The sequence below is a fragment of the Phodopus roborovskii genome, unplaced genomic scaffold, assembly GCF_943737965.1.
Source record: "Phodopus roborovskii unplaced genomic scaffold, PHOROB, whole genome shotgun sequence".
NCBI classification, from domain to species: Eukaryota; Metazoa; Chordata; class Mammalia; order Rodentia; family Cricetidae; genus Phodopus; species Phodopus roborovskii.
In genome coordinates, this window is record NW_026126618.1 from 2,214,854 (window position 1) to 2,235,413 (window position 20,560).

Below are 20,560 nucleotides of genomic sequence, written 5' to 3' on the forward strand. Positions count from 1 at the left end.
TTGTTTTTATATCAATTTTAGCATCGCTTGCTGGTTTTTATGGTTATACTGTGTGTGTGTGTGTGCGTGTGTGTGTGTGTGTGTGTGTGGTGGGGGGTGTATTCATTCCCTCCTCACAAATTTGTCTTGTTCCCTGACTGGTTTTAAACTCTACAAAGGAAAAAAACGGGTCTTTGCAATTCCCTCAATTCCTGGCTTACAGTGTATACCCAATACCCAATGCTTTGTTTTATTTTTAATGACCAGTGAGTGAGTAAAGTAAATGTATTACCTATTTACCTGCAATGCATATGCTTTTGAAAGTTCCCTCAATTTTAGGATTTCTCATGACTCATTTCCATATGCTAAGAGGTATACACATGAGTGCATAATTCTAGTTTAGTATTTTCTTACTGTCTGGGGGATAATTCATGCACTGGGGGGGGCACAGTTTTTCCTGGAGTTTTGGGGCTGGCATGGTAGTTCATTTTATGTGTCAACTTGACTAGGCTATTAGATGACTGGATAATTAGTAAACTATTGTTTTTAGGTGTATGTCTGAGTGTTTCAGTAAGAGATTACCATTTGATCAGTAGTAGGTTAAGCAAATATCTGCTCTTACTAATGGACTAGATATCATACATTTTATTGCAGATCCAGAAAAAAATGAAAAAAAAAAAAAAGAGGGCAGACTAATTTGCTCTCTTTTCAACTATAAGTCCATCTACTCTGCCCTTGGACATCAGACCTGATAATAGAAACCAAAGTTGCCTTCTGCAACTCAAACTAAATTGCACTGCCTGTTTTCTTGTCGCCTCAGCTTGCCATTGGCATGTCGTGGGCCTTTAAACCTCCCGAATCAGGTAGCACAATATCCACAATGTCCTTTTATATGTGTGTCTTATTAATTCTGTGCCTCTGGGGAGACCTAATGAAATTATCTCATCATCAAGGAGCACTTGTATTTTATTTTTCCAGTCTTTACATCCATGTCACATTACTGTCTAAAATTTGGACAGCCAAGCTCCTTTTCTAAACTTTTGCCTTCGTGCACCAAACCTGATCAAGGGTCAAGCGTGGAAGGAATAAGCAAAGGAAGTGTGTACTCACCTTCTGTCCCTTACACCAACTTCATTCTGTATGCTTGCTTCAGTTCTGCAGAACAGGTGGACATGAGCGTTTTTTACTTTTCTCTAGCTTCCTTTTATTAGGAAAGTGATTTGTAAATATGTAAACAAAGCAAAATTATTATTGTAGGTGCGCCATTGGGTTCATCGCACTGGGCTTAGGTCCGTTCTTTTATTCACTTGCAAATCTGAACTTGGAGGATATTCAGTGTTATTGTGTGAGATAACAAAAGGCCCAAAGTGTCATGTACATCACATTTCAGATTGCAGTGATAGTTTACCTATAATTATCTATAATCCATGCCATTAAAAGGATAATGAGCTGCATTTGTCCTATTTAGCAACCATTCATTAGCTGGATCTGTAGGTCTGCATGAAGTCATTTGGGCATCATTTATGACTCTTTCCCTCAGACCTAATTCTTTAGGGATTTTAATGGCCTCAGTTTTTTTTTTTTTTTTCATTTTAGCACTTTGAATGTAGCTTTTTCCCTCGTAGTAAATTAATTAAAGCATTTTCATTTTATAAATCATAATAAGTATCTGGCAGTTACATAGATTCTGTCATCCTAGGGCTGATCCATTCAGATGGATCCAGTACTGAGTGCAGCTTGTCCCAGAATTGATTTGATTGCAGCCATCTGTATTGACCATGAAGGCAAATTCAATAAGCAGACTGAAGAAACTGCGATTTGCCCACCGTAGATGGGAACAGCAATAGGTGCAAACAACTCATTGTCCTTTCTGGGAAAGACAGGAAATCAATAAAGCAAACACTCATCCCTGAAGCTATTTAGGCAGGGTATCAACAGCTAATACCAAAAATAAAGTTCAATTGCTTCACCAAAATGTAGAAAATGCTGAGGTTTTAAAAATTACTTATTTTCAAAAAGCGTGTTAATTGATTATCTTTTTCTTGAGTATGGGCATGCACTAGATTTGTTCTAAATTCTGTCATCAGAACAAGTTCTTTGGAAAACGGATAACTATTTACCATGCAAGTTAGGCACTTGATCGTTATGATTATATAGTTAATGACAAAAAAATAACTGAAGAAAAAGTTAGTCCTACAAGGAGTATAATAAAAGTCTAATACCAAAAAAAAATTTTAGAGTGATCCTATTTACACTAATGTTCATTTTGATTACAGATTGGAAGGAGAAAAAAGAGAAAGAGAAAGTAATTTAAACAAAGATTTGCTGTGAAAATCAAGCCTATATTCACATCATATTGACATTGTGTCTTATTATTAACTTAAAAAGCTCTTTCCCATTCTTCAATACATATAAAAAAAATCGAATGAATAACCTATGGTCAAAATTGCAAAAGTCACTGAGAAGTCAGCTATAGGCTTGTATTTCCAACTCTACAGAAGCAGATGTCTTCTATGAATGGCTAGTTTTTAAATCAGAAATACATGTGAAGACAGAAAATGAACAATTACAGCCCTATTGCCCTGACTTACTGAAAGACTGGAAAATGAGTTTCATATTAATGTGGAGGCTGAATGCATAGGCTATGATCAGACAGGTGAGGCTGATGCATGACCCTTGTTCCTTTGCTTAATGATACAACTGGGCCAAATACTTACCCTACCTGAGACTTTTTGTTAAATGCAGATATCAATACAAGTATGTGTGTTGCCCTGTACTTGGTATGTACAAAGCATGCAATCACCCTCACTGCTGTAGTTAGACAGCCATGAATTGGGTGTCGCTATCCCCTTGAGCAGCAGCTCTAATCCTGACAACTGTAGCTCTAGAAAACCTGGAAAATGCAGACAGGGTTTGGTGAAAAAAAAAAAGAGAATCCCAACTGGGAATCAGTGATATTCAATCAAAAGTATGTGCTTTCGACAGACACACACAGACACACACACACACACACACACACACACACACACACACTCATCTTACATGTTAAAGTCAACTAGGATCATTAAAATATGGGTTAACCCCTGGGCGTTGGTGGCAGATACCTTTAATCCCAGCACTTGGGAAGCAGAGACAGGCAATTCAAATCCAGCCTGGTCTACAGAGCTAGTTCCAGGTTAGTCTCCAAACCCACAGAGAAACCCTGTCTTGAAAAGCCAAAATAAAAGATGGGTTAAGTTAAAAGAAACAAATGGTCACATCTAAACAAAAGGAAACTTGGTTAAAAATAAGGAAATTTAGATTGATTGGGAAGAGTTATATTTAAACATGATTACCATGTTGCTGGTAGAAGGTGTTTCTTAGAATAATCAGGTTTGAAGAAGCTAATAATAGAATACTAGATCTTTAGCTGTGGCCTATGAGTCACTGGGCTAAGCGAGGGGAAATCGAAACCCACTGTGACCTCAAGGCTTAAATACTGAACGAAGACCACTGTAAAACCACAGAAAACAAAGGCAGAAATGGAGAGACAAACCATCGTTATCATGATGTGTGACTTTTCAATTCCCTTCCAGATATAGAAATGAAAAATGCTGTGTCTTCTTTGAAGTTTTGGGAATTGTTGTTATTCATTTCTTATGCCCATCACCAAGCACAGTCCCTAACAAACAGCTGGTGCCCATCCAAATTTGGTGGGCTGAAGGAGTTTGACAAAAATTCTGAGCAAGAGGGAAACCACAGTGGATAATATTCTGCTTGTGTGGTGATGAGGTCTCAACATAGTCCTTGGGCTTTATATTTGTGTTGAACGAGCTTTCTGAGGTCCCAGTCATGCATTTGAGTAATGGATGAGATTCAATAAATAGATTTTCTCAGTTCTTACTTTCAACATGCACAATCAAACAATATTTAATTGTCTAATTGTCTCTGCCAGAACTATGGCTAATCATCACTAAATCAAGTATTGTTTTGAAAATACCTGTAATTTTTCTTTGTCCTCGAGTTTTCTGCTGTTTATCTTTGTAATAGTTGTGGAAGGTTTTTAATGAGTTCTTGGCTCATGCCCTTTACAAAATCTATTAGAAGTAACTCTAACCTGAAACACACTCCTTCCTCACTTTTTTTTTTTTTTTTTTTTTTTTTTTTTTTGGTTTTTCAAGACAGGGTTTCTCTGTGTAGGCCTGGCTGTCCTGGAACTTATTCTGTAGATCAGGCTGGCCTCAAACTAAGAGATCCACCTGTTACTGCCTCCTGAGTGCTGAGATTAAAGGTATGTGTCACCACACCTGGCTCACAAGACCCCTTTTAAGTAATGCTGCATACTTAAAAGGGTTTTGAAGTCCCTGCTTCTGTAATGCCTTATCAAGCTCAACATACACCACTGGCAACCATTCAGAGAACTGCGGCTCTTCCTGCCATTCATCTTCTCACAGCCTTCACTGAGAATACCTTGTTATGAATAAGTTAGCATGATCTGATTAGCATTATATTAGAGACATGTTTGTCAAATGGCCAATGGTTCATTTGATAAATTTGATAAATGCTTAGTGTTTGTCAAAGGCAGCTTTTGGTTTCGTGGAACAAACAGAGTAAGACAAAGTTTACTATCATTGATATTCTCAGTTTGGAAAGGCAGATAAGCAACTATGTTAACAGACGGACAAGGCTAATTTCAGATTGTAATTAATGCTTGGAGTCAATAGAGTAAATTGTTTGAAATAGAGAAATGAAGAGGAATAATTTAAATTGCGTAGCCAGGGAAAGAGATCTCTGAGGATGTTATTCTTGAGCTGAAACCCAAATGATATGAGTCAGCCTCGGGTAAACCCATGTAAACAAAGAACAAAAATACAGAAGGATAATCATGTTTGATACTGAGTCAGAATTCTAGCAGGTGGAAATGATTTTTAAGCCCATGGAAGAATTCAAAGGGTGTAGAATTAAAGAAATAAAAAAAAAAAAACTTTGAAAGGTGGCAGTTGCTATGCTTACAATCAAGACTTACTGTAAAGTCACAGTATATAAGACTTTTGTATCCACATAAAGAGAAATGTGTCAAAGGAATGAAATACAGAATTCAGAAATAAGTCCACATGTATGTGGACTAATTGATTTCAACAAATATGCACTTCAGTGAGAAAAGCAAAGCCTTTTAGAGAAATATTATTGGAAAATTAGGTGTCATTTTTCAAGAGAAAGGAAAGTATTTGTCTATAGCTCTATAGTGAGTTTGGGTCCTACTGCTGTGATAAAACACTGTACCCAGTAACAGCTTAGAAGAAGAAAGGGTTTGCTTCATCTTTTAGAATACAGTCCATCATCAAAGGAAGCCAAAGCAGGAACGTAGGCAGCAACCCCACACAGGGGCGATGGAAGAACATTACTCTCAGGCTTTTGGGGGGCCCACTCTCAGCTGCCTGTCTTACATAGTCCAGGCCCACTGCCCACAATACACTTGTCCCTACTGTATCACTTAGCAATGAAGAAATGTCCCACAAACATGCCCATAGGCTAATCTGAGGAAGGCAAATTCCCTAAGTAAAACTCCCTCAGAGAACTCTAGGCTGTGTCAAGTTGACAGCTGGAGCTAAGTGGGAGACCATAGATAAACTTAAATGGTTTATAAAAATCAATGGAAAAATCTTTTAACTATAAAAAGACATTTCTAAGAAAAGATACCTGCTGGTCAGTAGGTGGTGAAGGCTGTATGTAGGTACCTATCTTCTTTTCCATGTCAGTGGGTTATATAGGTATTGTCTTCAGCAATGGGCCTTAACATCAGTTTGTGGAGAACACCCAATAGTCTTGTTCATAGCCAGGGTTATTTGGATGTTTCCCATGGGGCCCCATTAGCCAAGAATTTTATTAACTGTAGTTCATTCACCAGTACTGGAAGTTTCATTTAGTGACAAGAGATATCTAACTGGGGCTTTGTTTCCCCTGTTATTTGGTGATTCCAATTTATATTTCTTTCATATATATGTGTGTGTCTTTTTAAAGAAACTTCTGCCAGAGAGTGGTGGTACACACCTTTAATCCCAGCACTTGGGAGGGAGAAGAATAGGGGAGCTCTGTGAGTTTGAGGTGGGTCTGGTTTTTGGAGTGTGTTTCATGATAGCCAGGGCTACAAAGTGAGACCCTGTATCAAAAGAAGAAAAGGAAAGAAAAGACAAAATGAAAAAAGAAAAAAAAGAACAAAAAGAAAGAAACTTCTATTGTGTTAATTTTCCATAAGACCCCCTCAAATGGCCCTTAGGTTTAATTTTCCTTTTCACATTTCCTCCTTTACCCACCTCTTCCCTTCCCTTTCTTTGATCTTCTTTTACTCTTTCTCCACCCCTGCCCCTAGCCCGACTCCATCTTACTCTCTGCCTAACTTATGTGGTTATATAGGTTGTAGTCTGTTCATTGGAGACTTAGGAGCTAAACTACCACCCATATTTTGTCTCTTTGGGCCAGGATCACCTCACCTAGGATGATTTGTTTTTGGTAGTTCTATCCATTTGCCTATGAATTTCATGATTTGGGTTGGGGACAGCTGAGTAATATACCATTGTGTAAATGTCACACATTTTCTTTATCCATTCATTGGTCCTTGACAGGTATCTAAGCTGTTCCCAATTTCTGGCTATTATGAATGGAGCAGCAGGGAGCAAGGCTGGACAAATGTCTATATAGTAAGGAGTAGAGTTATTTGGATATATCTCCAAAAGAGCTACAGCTGGATCTTGAGGCAGATCTATCCCCAGCTTCCCAAGGAACCATTACACTGCTTTACATAGTGGCGGAATAGATTTGCAATTCTACCAGCAATAGATAGGTCTTCTCCTTACCCAGAATATCTGGTTTGTTTTTTTTGTTTTAAGTTATTAAAAATAAGAAGATAGCCAGGCAATGGCGGTGCACACTTTTAATCCTAGCACTCAGGAGGCAGAGGCAGGCAGATCTCAGTGAGTTCAAGGCCACCCTGGTCTACAACGTGAGTTCCAGGACAGTTGGGACTGTTACACAGAGAAACCCTGTCTCAAAAAAAAAAAAAAAAAAAAAAAAACTGAAGCCCAAAAAAGAAAAACACTGAGAAGACAAGCCTGAGACTGAGTGTATATTACTAAATATCATATTAGATAAAAAGCTAGATCCAGAATATGATGGGAGATGTCATTCTGTAAATATGTTTCTCATACTGGTTAATGAATAAAGCACTGTTGGCCAATAGGAAAGCAAGATAGGCGGGGCTAGGAGACAAGGAGGAGAGAGGAAGTAGTAAGGAGGAGTCAGCATGTAGAGATTGGAGAAAGAGGAACCACCAGCCCCTCTCTCCAGTAAAATGAGACCACGTGAAAGTACTTAGATTAATAGGAATGGGTTAATAATTAAGACAGAGCTAACTGATAAGAAGTTAGTAACTGGCCAACAGAATTATATCTAATACAGCATCTCTGTGTATTATTGGGGACTGGTGAAGTGGTGGGACCAGACCGGTGAGGGAAAACCTTACTCGTAACGAGAATATATAAGGATGAATTCAACAATCAGGAAATGAGCATTTCCGTTGAAAATTGAGCAAACATAATAATATGCAGATGGCAAACAAACATACAGAAAATAATGTACACCAGCAGCTGAAAGTTAACGGCCACAAAGAGAAGTTGGGGACAAGAGGTAGCCTCCTCTCCTGTGTTGTTCATGGGAATACATGTTTGACTTCTTTGGGAAAAAATATACTCTTTGGCAGGGTTTGTTGTTGTTTTAAGTTTAACTCATATCTATGTTTAATCACCTTCTAAGCCATCTAGTCATATATACATATACATACATATATACATACACAAAGCCTTGTATGCAGTTACCCTGCAGAGTTCAAGAGGTAAATGGCTAAATAGGCTGTCCTGCATTCATATTCAGTTCTACTGGGCATAAAAAAAGGAATAAGCTATAGGCTTAGATAGCAGAATAAATAAACCTCAGTGATCTAATATGGAGTCAGATGAGTAGAGAGGGCCTAGATCATAGAGGTTCTCAAAGAGTCCTGGGGAGAGTTTGGTCTTCCTTTGGGGTACAATGGGAAGCAGCCAGTGGACGATTTTCATCTGTTTTCTGATTTGACTTACACCATAGAAGTGTCACTTCAGCCAGTACATGGAAGAGTAACAGAGCTAACAGGAAACTGGCCAAAAGCTTCAACAATGATCTTCTCAAGGAAATAGGATGGTTTGGACAAATGTGGTTGGGCTAAAAATAGAGAAAAGACTTAAGAGACCAACTATTACTAAAAAGCAATGGCTTTCTGCATTACTTTTAATTTTTAGTGGCTGGTGGAGTGGAATATTTGTTACAGAGCACTGCTATATCCCCGACCTCAATATATGATGACAGGTCCATGGTCTCTTACTGGGAACTTATTGTCTGGTTTTGTGACTTTGGACACTCAATATAGCAGCACTGCGTTTAACCACTAACATCTTGCTTCTTTATTTACTGATAGCCAGTGCTTCTAGAGAGTTCTGTGCAAGTAAAAGTTAAAGTGGACATGGCAGGACTCTGTTTTAGCTTCAGGTGAAGAATCAAGCATCCCCTAAGACTCCATAGAGCCTAGGCTCTGAGATTTATATCTTCTCAATGAAAAAAAGTATCCCTACTTCATAGCTCCCTAGGCAACCCAGAGCTTATTTAGAATTATTTAGGAAGATCCTGGCCTACACCCTAATACATATAATATATTGATACATTAGTTCATTCATTTATTTAATTTCCCCATCCATTATCCCAATAAGCATCTAGTGGCATTTGTTATAGGGAGAGAAATGAAATAAAAACCAAAAGATTGTGGCCATTCATTATTTCAGCCATCTCTAATATACTCAGCAAAGTGTTTCTCTAGTCTTCCTGGGTAAACTTCTTTTCTCCCAGAACTAAAAGAACCCACATTTACATCAAAGGAAGTACAGACTTTCTTCAAAGACAGGTGATCTGGAATCAGTCAAGGTATCTGGCTACAACAATAGGATTTAGCAGCAGCAGTAGAAGCTCTACTTTACTAGCTATTTTTAATGCAGGTTCTTTCTTCCATAGCACTGAAAAAAGTTCCTTGAAGTTAAATTATCAGTTAGCTGTTAGCTGTTTGGTGATGCCCCAGTAATGCCTCCTGGGAAGGGACCCATCAGCATTCCATCACCTTAGCCCTGTGTTAGAAGTAACTCCCTTCCATAGCCCTCTATTCACTAACATCAGAGAGAGAGAGAGAGAGAGACAGAGACAGAGACAGAGACAGAGACAGAGACAGAGAGAGGATAGAACTGAGGTGGATAACTAACAGCAGTGAGGTGTGTGACTGAGACATTTAACTAATAATTGATAAATCATAAGTTTCTGCCATTGCCAGCACTATTGAAAAATAGGATTCATACTGAAGAGGCAGAAAAGAAATGCAAGACAGCACAAGAGATATGGCATCTGCCTGAGATCTCATCAGTGGTCAGGGTTAACACTAACTGAGGACACTTCAGGTCTTTGCTGTCCTTTCCCATGCCACATCTTTGAGTGACCACTCTCTGTGTTTTCCATTGTGAGCACTGAATCCTGGAGATGTTACAGAAGGGTCCAGACCACCTGATTTTCCACCAACCTCACCAGGGATTTCATTCTCTCCTTCTATGCAGAATACTCCAGTCTTGGTTTTAGGTTGCCCTCTGTGTTTAATAGATTACTGTCTGGTGTCTTCAAGACTTTTCTTGCTAGTCAAGGCCTTTGCAACTTTTGTTCCCTGTTAAGTGCCTGCTAGGCATCTCAACCTTATACAACCCAAGGTAGCACCTGACTCTCCCAGCCCCAAAGTCTGTTCCTCCTATGGAGTTCCCTAGCTTGGCAATGACAACTCCAACCTCCCACTTGCTCAGAAATCCTTGGCACCCTTCTAAATTATAATCCATACCTTATTAATCAGAAACCCCTGTCATTTCTAAATAAGAAAACTGGGCCACATCTCTTTAGTTGCACAGCTAGTATTCTAGACCAAGCCACCATCTTCTCCAACCTAGATTACTGTAAAAGCCTTTTAACCTGTCTCCTGGTTCCACCTTGTCCTCCTGAAAGTATATTTTTAATATAGTGTGAGCTAGCCTTTGAAAACATGTGTTACTCCCTCCTTCCCCCACACACAAACTTCCAAGACTCATCCCATATTTCATTGAAGAACAGTCATTATGAAGCGATGGAAGGTCTACAGAAGGAGATGATACAGCCTTGCTGGCCTCGCCTTTCACTCACTCCAGTCCCTAAGTGCTTCAGTTCCAGTGATCTTGCCAAGCACAATTCTGCATGCAAGTGTTCCAAGTACAGTTGCACCTTGGGGCCTGCGTGTTGGATCCTTCTGCCTCTCCTGTCCTTCCCCGTGTAGCTCAGTGGCTTACCCTACTTGTTCTACAGCCCTCTTCCAAGACACTGCTTTAGCCAAAACAAAAGCTTTCCCATCTGCAATAAAGTAGTAAGTTCCACCCTTTACAACATACTTATCCCCTGACCTTTGTTTTTCTAAATTGCATCTGTTGTTGATGAACTTTTTTTCCCTGACTTGTTTCCATGTTCTCTTGCCACTAAGTCATAAGCTTCATGAGAATAAGGAGCTGATTTGGTTCTTGCTGAATGCCCAGCGCACACAACAGTGTTCAACACATATGAATTATATTGAACTAAATTAAAGCATTACTTTTGTACTCTCAGAGTTGAGTGTCAGCATTTTCATGATTCTATTTAATTAGCAGATTCTCAATCAACACTTTTTTAACTGGTACAAGAATTAAGCCTGTTACAGCCCATGTCCAAAGCCCATATTCTACCTTGTATGTAATTCCAAATGCCATTAACAAAATGCACTCTGCGTGCACATGTGTGTGTGTTTGTATGCCTGTGTGTGTCTGAGTGTGTGTGTGCACATGTGTGTGTGTGTTTGTATGCCTGTGTGTGTCTGAGTGTGTGTGTGCACATGTGTGTGTGTGTTTGTATGCCTGTGTGTCTGAGTGTGTGTGTGCACGTGTGTGTGTGTATGCCTGTGTGTGTCTGAGTGTGTGCACATGTGTGTGTGTGTTTGTATGCCTGTGTGTGTCTGAGTGTGTGTGCATGTGTGTATGCCTGTGTGTGTCTGAGTGTGTGCGTGCACGTGTGTGTGTATGCCTGTGTGTGTCTGAGTGTGTGCGTGCACGTGTGTGTGTGTGAGCCTGTGTGTGTCTGAGTGTGTGCGTGCACGTGTGTGTGTGTGTTTGTATGCCTGTGTGTGTCTGAGTGTGTGCGTGCACGTGTGTGTGTGTATGCCTGTGTGTGTCTGAGTGTGTGCGTGCACGTGTGTGTGTGTGCCTGTGTGTGTCTGAGTGTGTGCGTGCACGTGTGTGTGTGTGAGCCTGTGTGTGTCTGAGTGTGTGCGTGCACGTGTGTGTGTATGCCTGTGTGTGTCTGAGTGTGTGCGTGCACGTGTGTGTGTTTGTATGCCTGTGTGTGTCTGAGTGTGTGCGTGCACGTGTGTGTGTATGCCTGTGTGTGTCTGAGTGTGTGCGTGCACGTGTGTGTGTGTTTGTATGCCTGTGTGTGTCTGAGTGTGTGCATGCACGTGTGTGTGTGTGTTTGTATGCCTGTGTGTGTCTGAGTGTGTGCGTGCACGTGTGTGTGTATGCCTGTGTGTGTCTGAGTGTGTGTGTGCACATGTGTGTGTGTGTGTATGCCTGTGTGTGTCTGAGTGTGTGTGTGCACATGTGTGTGTGTGTTTGTATGCCTGTGTGTGTCTGAGTGTGTGCGTGCACGTGTGTGTGTGTATGCCTGTGTGTATCTGAGTGTGTGCGTGCACGTGTGTGTGTGTATGCCTGTGTGTGTCTGAGTGTGTGTGTGCACATGTGTGTGTGTGTTTGTATGCCTGTGTGTGTCTGAGTGTGTGCGTGCACGTGTGTGTTTGTATGCCTGTGTGTGTCTGAGTGTGTGCGTGCACGTGTGTGTGTGTATGCCTGTGTGTGTCTGAGTGTGTGTGTGCACATGTGTGTGTGTGTTTGTATGCCTGTGTGTGTCTGAGTGTGTGCGTGCACGTGTGTGTTTGTATGCCTGTGTGTGTCTGAGTGTGTGCGTGCACGTGTGTGTGTGTATGCCTGTGTGTGTCTGAGTGTGTGCATGCACGTGTGTGTGTATGCCTGTGCGTGTCTGAGTGTGTGCATGCACGTGTGTGTGTGTATGCCTGTGTGTGTCTGAGTGTGTGCGTGCACGTGTGTGTGTGTTTGTATGCCTGTGTGTGTCTGAGTGTGTGTGCGTGTGTGTGTGTATGCCTGTGTGTGTCTGAGTGTGTGCGTGCACGTGTGTGTGTGTTTGTATGCCTGTGTGTGTCTGAGTGTGTGCGTGCACATGTGTGTGTATGCCTGTGTGTGTCTGAGTGTGTGTGCATGTGTGTATGCCTGTGTGTGTCTGAGTGTGTGCGTGCACGTGTGTGTGTTTGTATGCCTGTGTGTGTCTGAGTGTGTGCGTGCACATGTGTGTGTATGCCTGTGTGTGTCTGAGTGTGTGTGCATGTGTGTATGCCTGTGTGTGTCTGAGTGTGTGCGTGTGTGTGTCTGAGTGTGTGTGCATGTGTGTATGCCTGTGTGTGTCTGAGTGTGTGTGCGTGTGTGTGTGTGTGTGTGTGCGCCTGTGTGTGATGGTTCATTTTGTTTACTGGATGAGTTCCGGCATCCCTAAGACATGAGCCCCTAGCTCTGCCAGTGTATGTGTTAGAGGATCTTGATTAGGTTAACTGGTTCCTGGGCTGGAATTGTAGACTATGTCACCAGTGGGGAGTGGGCTGAGCACAAGCGCTCCTTGCACTCTCCTTCCTGACTAGGAATGCCTGCCCTGCCACCACTTGCTTCATGCCTGTCCTTTCTTGACTTCTTCCCCGGATGGACTGCAACCTGGAGCACTGAGCCAAAATAAACCTTTCTCCCCCCAGTTAGAGTATTTTATCACAACAGGACACAGTGTGTGTTGAAATGTGGGGGTGCAGACGTGTGTGTAAGCCAGGGTTCATTCACAATATCACATCTCAGGATTCATCCACCTTATTTGTTGAGACAAGGCCTCTCGCTGGTACCTGGAGCTTGCTGATGAGTCTACACTGGCAAGCCAGAGAGCGCCACAGATGTTCCTATCCTGCCCTTAGCTCCCCAGCACTGGGGTTACAAGCAAGCACCACCACCACACACCTTGCGTTTTTACATGGCTGCTGTGGACCTAATGCCGGCCCTAATGATTTCACAGTGAACAGTTTACTGACAAAACTATTCCCCAGCCTCTGCTTATTTGTTAATACAAATATTTGCTACAGGAGCAAACACACCCCTATCATTTTAGTGGCTTAACGAAGTCCAAGCCTCACAGAGTTCATTTGGACATTGTGACTTGCAGCATTAGCCAAAGTGTTGTTATTTAGCCAGTGGAAATACGGGGTGTCTTAAAATCTTTCGTGGGCAGGCATGGACAGAGGGTTCATAGCTGTGCAAGCATCCTCCATGCCAGATCTCTGTACAAGGCCCCACTGAATGCAGCAACCACCGACCGAAATGCAGCTCCTGGATGGGCCACCCATCCACCATCACAATACTGTCCATGGGAAGAAGCAAAGCTTTTACGGACAGCTTGATTTCTGGCATGCTCACTCCAATAGTTTTCTTTTTATGTCAGAAAGGGTAGAATTAGACCCATTGATTACTCTCACTTCGGTCACCTTGTTTACAAATCAAGTAAATATGCTAAGAACAAGCACGAAGAGTTAGGATTGTTACCTGGAGAAGAAAAGACAAATATGCATTGTTCAGGCTGTGAGATGAGGACCTGTACAGTAATCGTCTCCAGGGTAAAATTCCACTGTGGTCTGCTGCACCTAATAAAATGTACACTCAATCATACAGAGATCCATAATCTACTTTTCTATCTGTCTGAGGCCCCACGTAGCCCAGTGAATGAATCATAGCGGTTTGAAGGCACTTAGTGTCATGAGCTAGATCCTATTTGCCTGGGTGTGGTTTACATCCTCATCCTAAGATTTTGAACAAACCTGAAAGTTTAATGTCCTTCTTAGATAACTTTGAAAGTAAAGGAAGGGCTCTTCACTAATTCATAAGCACATTTTTGCTTCTAACCCGTCACATGTCGGTGTAGATACCTCTAATTTACGTTTTTATATCTCTCCATGAAATGACATTGTTTTCTAAGCACCCTTTCAAAGGGTGCAGGTCAGACGGAGCTAGTGGGGTCATTAGTTGTTGTTTGGCATTGTAATTTGAATGAGAAATGTTCTCTGTCGGCTGATGTATCTGAAAACTTGGTCCCCAGTTGGTGGCACAGTTTAAGGGAGATTATGGAATTTTTAAGTGCCGTCTTGCTGGAGGAAGCCCATCACCGAGGAAGAGAGTTGAGAATTTGTAGCCTCGCCCTCCTTCCAGTTCGTTCTCTCTGCTTCCTGTATGCAGTTGAGGTGTGATCTCTCAGTGCCCGGCTCTTGCTGCTGTCTTCCTTCCCTGCCTTTGTAGGACTTAGCCCTCTGCAACCTTAGGCCAAGTAAACTCCTCCGTAAGCTGTTTTTGCTCATGGTGTTTTATCACAGTAACTGACACTGGGAGAGAAATAGCTTTGATAACATCCATGAAAAAGTTGAGGGATTTGTTTTGCTTTTGTTTTTTCTTTTTCGTTAAATTCTGAACATGATTGGGGTAACTAAAACCATTTTCTTTTTATTAGGTGTTCACAAGACATGAACAGACTCAAATCGTGAGTTCCCCAGCCCGACACTCATTTCAAAATTGCAGTTCTCTCTTACATTTAAATACTTCCTAATACCTCATCTTAGAAATTGATTACCAAAAAAAAAAAAAAAAGAAGGTTCTCACAAGAAAAGGGAAGAGATGGGGAATATAGCCTTTAGTGAGAATAAGTTCAACAGGAGTCCCAATGATTACTTAATACACTATTAGAGCATTATTAGGACGTAGCATGGCTTTTCAGGGGTGTGGTCATCGCAAATATATTTAAAAGTTCTCAGGTGTTAAGACTCCCATTTTACATCTCTAATTGCTGACATAAACAGTCTTATTGCCAAGAGGATGATTTATTCATCTTAAACCTGTACAGTACCAGATGCTATAATATATTTTATAAATGTCTGATTCAGTTGTCAGAAGTAGGGATTTGCCCCCTCATTTTAAGGACTGTATATAAGTTTCCCAGAACACTCTTAACAGTACAAGAAGTGCGTGGCTGAAAAGTGCATAACTATTTTCTCACAGCGCTTGAGGACTTAACTGACCATCAGACACGGGAACAAACCTCTGAGCTGATTGTGCTTTTGCAGTATTATTTTAAATAGCAACTGTGACTGGGGAATGACACTGCCATTTCGGAATCTTCAAAACGTATCACAATAACTTTTTAAAGCAGGCAGCTTGGAGGGTGTTAGAGGTGATGGTGACATTCTGTTAGGCCTCAAAGAGAATGCTGGGTAGAAGCCTAAAAAGACTGAACAGGCTGTCAGTGGGGTCTGGGAGAGGAGGACAAATGTCGGTGAAGGCTTCAGAAGGGACACTGCTGATGTGATGGCAGGGCTGTGGAAATTGTTGCTTACAGTATAAGACAGGGTGCCTAAACATGATCTAAGATTTTCACACAGAATGCTCCAAGTCTCGTGGAAATGAGAGGATGAACTATTGATGCAAATAGACACAGGGATACACACACACACACACACACACACACACACACACACACACACACACACACACACACACACATATATATATATATATATATATATATATATATATATATATATATATATTGCAGTTGGCTCTCTTAATCTTTCCAGGTGCCAAATTAATTGAATTTTTGTAAAATGGCTTCTGGGCAGAACTCATATCCACAGAGCTACCAGGAAAATATGGCTTAAGGTGTAATCTCATGGGAAGACTATAGAATGTTTTTTATTAAATCCTCAAAAAAAAAAAAATCAAAGGCAGAGCTTCATTGGAAGTTCCAGATGTAAGGGAAGGCTCGGAACCTTACAGCCTTGCCTGGGGCTCCTCCCCACTGTGGGATGGATCTGTTTAAATGCTTGAGTACCACACAGAGTTACCCAGGAGTTTCACAAGGAACTCTTAGGCAGAAGGGGCTTGAAGAATCTATTTCTGATAAGAATAAAATAATTTTTTAAAATTCAGTGAAAGGTCATTAAGAAGCAAATGCCAGCCACCTAGAGACTAGAACTCATGTTAATGATGGCATATGCATTTCACAGGGTGTGCATAACAAAATCCCACAACTGAACAGTTTGAATGTAACCTTATTATCTTACAGTTCTGGGGGCTCTTTTCTCTTGCTCCAAGAACCAAAAGCAACCGTGAGTAACTCTGAGGCAACAGGACTGAGCTTCAGTTGGGGGGGGGGGGAGGGCGGAGCGGGGAATTAAAAAAAGGAGGAGCAGCCTTGCACCCAGTTGGGTTCCAGAGTTTCTACAGTCTACACACAGCTGTTTGCTTCCCACCTTCCCTTTTTTAACGCCACTGTCTGTAGCGTTTGGACACACTGAGGGCTATGAATAAGTGAACGCTAGAGCTCACAGCAGACGAGATGAATGGCACTCAAGGTGCTGTCTCCCCAAAACTACAGCTGATGAGTCTGTTCCACACCTGGACATTCTGTGTTTCCAGTTCACATTATAATAAGGCTAAGACTTGGGGTTTTTGTGGAAGGAATTACATAGAACAAGTTACTAGAACCAAACATCGTATTTGTTGATAATCAGTTTAAGATAGAAATTCCATCCATAGCCGAAATTTTGTGCAGGACTATTATTCTCCCTAGGAAAGGAGATCCGCAGATATTGCCGGGGTCAGTGACAGCCCTACATGACACTCTGTGAGATGGTGACAGCACACAGTGTGTGAGTGGCTGTATAGGGTCACCAAGCACCACATGAAAACATTTTGAAGGGTGTCTTCCAAGAGTGCATACATAAAGTCTCTCTGATGGATGATGTTGAGAAGAAAGAGATTTAAATGCCTTGACTTATACATATTTATAATCCCACTTCCCAAATATATATCATGTCCATATTTTCTTTCACTTAACAAAATAAATGAAACTGCTTCATCTTCAAGTTCTGCTGCCAAAGTCGCAGTCAAGACTATAACTAGTATCTTTGCTACTGTGATCTTTAACCTTACAGATGGATCTAGCAAAACAAAATCACTTGTGGAGTTGTAAGATCTGACAGATATCTTTGCTCCATCACAGTAGGGTTCTATTCTCCTTGTGAATTTTCAGAGGGTACTAAGGACATGGGCAGTGGGAGGAATCTGTTCTGCTTCTGAACCTACACAGCTGTATGCTTAAGTATGTGCTAACCAGGCCTACACTTTATTGATTATATTTTCTTATTATTTGTGTCTGGATAGGCTGGCATCTGAGACTTTGATTCAGGAAACACAGCCCTTCCCAGAGCTATTTCTTAGAGTTGTGTAAATGATTTCCTTTGAGCATATGAACTAACCAGTGTAGAGTCCACACCCCTCATCATATTATCTATCAAACTTTCACACAGCACATCAGCATCATCCCTACTGTCAATCACATGTACTGAACAAGTGAGGACTGCCCCTGTAGGTCAGAACATGTTCAAACTATTCAAACCATCCAGTAGAGAACTTTCCCTGTTTATCTATTCTTCCTTGGCCACTCCTTCTTACAGAGACCCCCGTTAAAGTTCTTGGACCTCTTTATCTTTTACCTCCTAACCATTCATTCCTGGTCCTTCTATGCATAAGTCTGTGCCTTTTGTTTCTTATGCTCTGTGGATATAAACTTATGGCAATGTTTTATGTTTTTAAATTATTTTGGAGTGTATCTTAAACATAATACTACATGCCATAGTATTATGAGTCCCTTTCCTGTGTGTCTGTAAGGGACCGGGGGGGGGGGAATATAAGTTAATACAAGATTACTGTACATGTCATTTCCAATATGAATAATTCATATTATTCCCGGAGCTGTGAAGTCATCACCAACATCCATCCAAGTTGCCAAACTTTTATATGTATGTATGTGTATATATATGTATATATACTTTATATATATAATAGTGTATATAATATACTATAATATAATATTCATTATAGTATAAAGTATACATTGTAGTATATTATACTATGTTATAGTATAATATATAATACATAAAATTATAGTATATATATATGTATATATATACTATAATTTTGACAACTTTAAGTACAGAAGCAAGAAAGATGAATTGTACCATGTATAACCCTACAAAGATGCATTTCCTATCCAACTTGGGTAATAAATGTGTAACTGCCTCCCATGGTGTTATGTTTCTCATTGCTGCAGCAAAATTCCTGGCTGAAGGAACTTAAGGAAGACAGGGTTTATTTGGTTCACAGTTTGAGAGCATCATCTGTCAGCAAGAGCTTGAGGCAACCGGGTAGGTAGCATCCACCTTCAGGAAGCAGAGAGAAATGAGGGCTGATGCTCAGAGTACATTCTGTTTTAAGTCTGTCCATGAGATGCTGCTGGCCACATATAGGGTGTGTCTTGTAAACTCTTTACATGCATGCATGGAAGTCTGTCTCCTGGTTATTCTAGATCCTCTCAAGCTGACAATCACTATTAGCCATTGCACATGCTATACAGAATATAAAAGTCCATTGATGTGGAAAACATGAAAGCCTGTGTTTATATTTTCTTAAAAAATTTTTTTGTCTAAAAAAATCAAACAAACAAAAAATCCTTTTTAATTTCTTTGGACTCTGTAATATATCTCCATTTGTTTCTGATTTCAGCAATTTGAATCTCCCCTCTTCTGTTCATGGTCTCTATTTTTTGATCGCTTTTAATGAACTAGGTTTTGATTTCATTGATTTTTCTCTATTATGTTTCTGTTCCCATTTTGGTGTTTCTATGCTCTGATACCTCTTTTCAAAAATATACTAATTGAGGATAGAAGGATAGCTCAGTAATTTAGAGCCTCAGTGGCTCTTTCAGGGGACTCACATTCTATTTCCAGCACCCACCTTGCACCTCATAACCATCTGGAACTGTAGTCCCAAGGGATCTGCTACCCTCTTCTGGATTCCCTGGGCACTAGACTTGCACATGTACATGGACACATACGCAGATAAAATACACATGTAAAATAATTTTAAATGCATTATTTATTTGCTTGTTTATACATGCTTATGGATGGGCATGAAGCAACCACTTGTATACAGCACAACATACATGTAGAGGTCAGAGGACAACCATTAGAGGTTGGGTTTCCTTCCACTATGTGGGTCTCAGGAACCAAACTCTGGTCATCAGGATGGGAAGTGAATGAGAGCCTTTACCCATTGAACTATCTTGCTGGCCTCTTATAACTTTTGCTATTTCCTTCATTAATGTGGCCTTGGGTTTAGTTAATTCTTTCTTTTTACTTATTTTTTAAAGGGTAGTTTTGTTTGTTCATTTGTTTTGTTTCTTGAGAGAGGCTCTCTCTTTATAGACTTGAGTGGCCTTGAGCTCACAAAGGCAAGGATTCAAGGTGTGTACCACAACACCCATCCAAGGTATGTTATTGAATTAAGATACTTCTTGTCTTTTTATATAAGCGATTGTAGCTACAAAATTCCCCTTAAGCATTGCTTTGCCTCATGCATAAATTTTGTTGGGTATTTGTATTTGTTCTTTTCTAAGCATTTTCAAATTTTCCTTGATCCACTGAATTTTTTTGTTTGTGTGTTTCAGACAGATTTGTAAATTTCCTAGTTTTCATTACATTCCTGATTTCTGACTTCATTTAGCTTTGGTCAAGGATATTCTATGTGACATATGTTTTTCCTTATCTTTTACTGAGATAATTTGCAACCTAACATATGGTCTGTTTTAATCTATGGTCTAATGTTCATGAAGAAGACGTGTTCTGTTGATAGTAGGTAGATTTTTCAGGATGTTTCTACTACTTCTGATTGTTACACTGAGTTAATTATGTGCTTGACTTCCTTATGAGGCTTCATCTGCTTATTGTGTTCATTATTGAGAATGGGGCATTGAAGTCTTCAACTGTTATTACAGAATTGTTACTCTCTTCGGTTCTGTCATTTACTTCTTGTTTTGGGGATCTGAAATTCACTGCATGTGTGCACATGTCTTCTATCATCTTACTGAAATGAACCTTTTATTAATATAAAACATTTTCCCCTCTTGTGACCTTTTAAAATGTATCATCTGACATTAATACAGGTCCCTCTGCTCTAACTCTGTTTCTGTTGGCATGAAGTTTCCATTCCTTATCCTTCACTTCCAACCTGTTCTGTCTTTAGATATAAAGTTAGTTTCTTGGTTAGATCATATTTATCTACCTATGCTGAGATTGTCTATTTTAGAGAATTTATTCCATTTTTATTCTTGAATAATTATGGGTTCTCCCTGATCCATAATATAGGCAAGGAATCCAACTTTCTATGCCTAACCAGCTGAGTGGAGGCTTAGTAGATAAAGCTAAGGACTGACCCGATCACTGGGCAGACTGGAA

At 40.4% G+C, this 20,560-nt stretch overlaps 1 protein-coding gene across 1 annotated transcript in view; it reads left to right on the forward strand.

Annotated features, from left to right (window-relative positions):
* The window catches only part of Anks1b (ankyrin repeat and sterile alpha motif domain containing 1B), an 878,091-nt gene that overhangs the window by 414,931 nt on the left and 442,600 nt on the right, over positions 1-20,560 (forward strand). The window lies entirely within an intron of this gene.